Source organism: Elephantulus edwardii, unplaced genomic scaffold, assembly GCF_000299155.1.
Source record: "Elephantulus edwardii isolate Elephantulus edwardi_28Jun2011 unplaced genomic scaffold, EleEdw1.0 scaffold00319, whole genome shotgun sequence".
NCBI classification, from domain to species: Eukaryota; Metazoa; Chordata; class Mammalia; order Macroscelidea; family Macroscelididae; genus Elephantulus; species Elephantulus edwardii.
Genome location: NW_006400069.1, coordinates 813,410 through 817,729, shown reverse-complemented (window position 1 = coordinate 817,729; position 4,320 = coordinate 813,410). Strand labels below are relative to the sequence as shown.

The following is a 4,320-nucleotide window of genomic DNA, read 5'->3' as shown; positions in this document are numbered from 1 at the left end:
CTGTTTATCTCCTGTTTCCCACCACTTTACCCTTGTGTTCTGCTTTTTGACACCATTTAAGTTTATCTTGCAAGTTTTGTTGATTTCCTCCTTTTTATACTTGCTTCCATTTAATAGATTTCTTCTCCACACTTCCACTTCCAATCCTAGCAGAATTTTTTTGTTTAAAAAATTAATATTTTAGTGTGTTTTAGGTTAAAGTGTGCACAGTAAACTTAGGTTCCCCTTCAATTTTTTTTTTCTCAGTTCAGCAAATATTTATTGAATTCTTCAATTTCTCTTTATCCCTGATCTTGGACCTGGGGACATAAAGTTCAGTAGGACAGATTTCTAGTCCTCTAGGCACTATCAGTCTTGGAAAACAAGGCGGGTAACCTGGGCATTTCAATACTACCTGGTAGTTAATACTAGTAGTAGGCAGAGAGTGTTCAATGTGCAAGAGAGGAACAGAACATCTCCTGCCTATTCTAGAATTGCAAACACTGTCAATTTTACTCGACTTAATTCCCTAACATAGAAGGTATTTGGTATCTACACTTAGTGAGAAAATGGGCTAAGGGAGATAAATGTGCTTGGACTAGCATAAATCAGAACCAAGAATAAAACAGGTTTGACTGAAAAAACAAAAAAACAAACCCAAACCCCTAAACCAACCAACTCAGGGTTTGTTCTACCATTCTCAAACACTTATATGAGCCTCAAGGAGCCAAAAACATTCAAAAGTGGAGATTACTTCTGAGCTGAGTCTTAATTCTAGAAATTAACTAAGTAAAAGAATAAGCCTAGGAAGGAACAGCTTGAACAAAAGTGAGAGTGTGGAGGTGGGGACAGAGGTTGAAGATGATTGGAGGAGGATTTGTTACTCAGGGACAAATAGCAAGGAAAGAGATAGGTCTTGGGTCCTTGATAAAAAGTTTTAATTTTACTCCGTAAACTTGGAATGGTTTTAATCAAGTAAGTGATTGATGAGATCTGTACCTTACTCACTTTAGGGACGAACAAGGACACTGATTTGTCAGGGGTTTCCTCTAGTACAGAGAACAGAGAGTATAACAGCTACTGTAGTAGCAGCAGGGATAGAAACAAGAGGCTAAGTTCTGTATTTAAATACAATTGGCAGGATTTGTGGATTGATATAATCATAATAAAGACAAAATCAGTAGGACTTACTGATTGAAGGTGGTAGTGGAGGTAAAGAAAATTAGAGCCTAGAGTGAAAATTAAGTTTCTGGCTTGGTTGGAAGAAGCATAGTGCTGGTCATTAAGAAAAAGAAAGGAAACAGAATTGTCTGGGATTAGAATGGAGGGAGTGAAGGGTTGAGTTTTCACACACCTTGCATTTGAGGTATCAGTTACTATTGGAAAGTCTCATTTAGTGAGATGATGATGGCTGTGGATGGCCAATGATTTTTTCCAAGGGACAATGGGTAGAATGAGAAGAGCAAAAGGCTAAAATGATGGGACAACGCCAAACACCAGCATTCAATCAGTAAGCAGAGAAAGAGGAAAAGTGAAAGTGGAAGACATGTGTGGTCAGAGAGGTTAAGTCTTGGAAGCTAAAGAAGGAGAGTGGGCAACGATGACAACCCATAAGACAAAATTTGATGAGTGTGCAGTGGATGAAGCAGGGAGGCCAGTTTCTCAGTGAGCTCAGTGATGGGTGCAATGTATAAAAGGGAAAAGCAGAGATCACATTACAGTGGATTGAGGAGTAAAAATGAAGAGAAATAGTGCACAACGTCAGTGTACATAATGTTTTGGAAAAGACTGGAAGAAAAAAGAAGAAATGGAGGTAGGGGCAACCGAAAGTGCTGATTATTGAATTCTGCAAGGGAATTTGAGGCAGGAGTGTAGAGATCTGATTATAACGGAGCAGGACAGATTTGGGAGTCAAGTGCAGCTCACAGCATTACAAAGTTAGGGAGGTAAGATGTCTGTGGCAGCCACAGTAGTTGAGGGTTCAGCACAGCAAAATAAGGGGTCAAGCCACTTTCAGGGCAGAGGGCAGGTCAGCTCTGCTGGCAGGAAAAGGTCAAGGAGTGAGTAGCGTCTTAAGCAAAGCTGGGAAGTTGGGTGTTCCCCACCCCGTCACAGGATCTCAGCCACGGCCGGAGCAAAACCCCTGACCCTTCATTCAGACAGGATTGGTGGCATGGGTCACATCAAAGAGTCCTGCTCCACGCTTCTGGTAGAGCCTTGAATTGAGAAAGCCAAGAGGGAGTTGGCCACTGAGGATTCTGTGCTCATTTATCAGAGACAGGAGTCCCCCAAATACTGGAGTAGAAGCCGAGGTGCCAGACACCCATGGAGGAGTTATACTGTTGCTGACCACCCAGTAGCCATCAGAGAGTGCAGCCACATCTGGGTAGGCATGACCACTGGCATTGAAGTAACTAGATGGTGGCGGAGGGGGTCTGGAGCTCAGAAACCGGGCTGCAGCTTCCTCCTGGTATGAAGGCCACGGAAACACATCACTGAAGCCACCACCACTGATATAGTCAGCAGTCTCATTTGTCACATGGAAAGGATTCTGGAAGGATGTGCCTCCCACTATGGTGATATAGCGAATGGAGGCAGGGAAGCTGGGACTGAACTAATGTCTTCCAGAAACAGACCAACACCCAGCCCCACTGTCACCTGAGGCAAAAAGCAAGATGAGACCCTGCGCGGCAGCTTTCATGAACTCAGTGTTGACTCGCTGGATGTAGGCACTGCTCAGGGAATCCTCGTCATCTCTGTAGCTCACCATGTACACAGGGGGCAGGGCTGACTCATTACTGAGTAGGAGGAGGCACTGCAGGAAGGGCTGCTGTGCCTCATGCCGGCGAGATCTGCTATATACCAAGTGAAGATGTTGGCACCAGCACTCATCAGATACTGCACATCAAGACTGACCTCAATCCCGGCCCAGCCCCGGCCCTGTTTTCCAATCACTTGGGCTACAGATGCCTGGTGGACAAAGCTCCGACCAAAGAGCCTCATGAACTTAGCCAGGTCTGAGTCACGGAAGTACTGCTCCAGGAACTGGGCACAAGCCTGGCTGTTGTTGGTGGTCTGGAGCCCACATCTTGTGCTGTCAGGTTGTACCATTCATGGATCACAGATGGGGTCACCATCATATAAAAGCCAACAGTCCCTGTCAGCTGTGGCTCAGGATGCTGCCTCAGGGATGATGTTGGGGGGAAGCGGTGCAGCGCCCCCCCCCAAAGTCCACATGAGAGACAAAGGTCTGTGGGAGCTGGTAGGGATGTGGAGACCTTACAACCTGGGTCTCTGCAGGTCCCCCAATATAGTGATGGTACTCAGCTCCAGAGAGCAAGAGTTTGGACTGTCGGACACTCAACCAGCAACCAGCAAGTCAGAAAGTCCTGTGTAGTCACTGAATGATAGTCCCGGGCTCCAGCTGCCAAGAGCCATTTTTGGACTGTTTGAAGGGTCAGTGGTGATGGCCGGACCAGTTCAGCCATGTCCTTGATGGTCAGGTATTTTCCACTTACACCAGCTTGGCAAGTCTATTCAAGTTCTGCTGTTTCAGCGCAAATGACATAACTCTTCCTCAGGGTCCAAATGGCCCAGGGACACCCAGCCTGGGGGCAGTGTCAGCTGCTGGTAGGGCTCCAGACTGTAACTGCATTTGCCAACGATGCTGAGGGAAAGGAACCCCAGGAAGCAGGCTTGGAGTCCCATTCCTCCCCTTCAACAATTTTTATGAAACCTTGGTGTCAGAGAGGCTAAAGCATTTGCAAGCAAATAGAAGCATCAGTGGTTCAGACCTACCACTACTTTATGGGAGAAAAATGTGGCACTCTCCTTCCATAACAATTTATAATCTTCAAAATCCTGTTCTGCTGTGCCCTTACAGGGTCACTTTAAGACAGAATGGATTCAATGGCAGTGTATTGGATTTGGTTAACAGTTTTAATGCACATTGTTCTCTACCATTGGCTGTGGTTTTTATAATTGTTGTTATTGCTGTTATTTCTATTCTGCCTGTTCTGTTTCCCTTCCTCTTCTTGTTCCCTTCTCACTTTTGTTTCTGGGTATCTTTGTTTGAGGGAGCACATCACTCACGGATAATAACATTTCTTAGTGAGCTGGTCTGTTATTTAGCTACAGGATGACTTACAGAGATAACTTCAGTTTCATGTCTAAAGGTTATTTTAGGGCTAGTCTCAGGGTGTCCCTAGACTAATTTTGGTCCATATGTCTGTCCTTTTTGTGGAATTATAGAATGGTTTTATATTTTTTCATTCATTTTATCTGAGACTGTTATGTGCTTGGTCAGAAGGTTCAGTATCAATAGCTGGGCACTATCTAGTT

At 44.9% G+C, this 4,320-nt stretch overlaps 1 pseudogene; it reads right to left on the bottom strand.

Annotated features, from left to right (window-relative positions):
• Positions 1 to 2,032: 2,032 nt before the first annotated feature.
• On the bottom strand, positions 2,033 to 3,687 carry LOC102877503 (annotated as a pseudogene).
• Between the last annotated feature and the right edge of the window lie 633 nt (positions 3,688 to 4,320).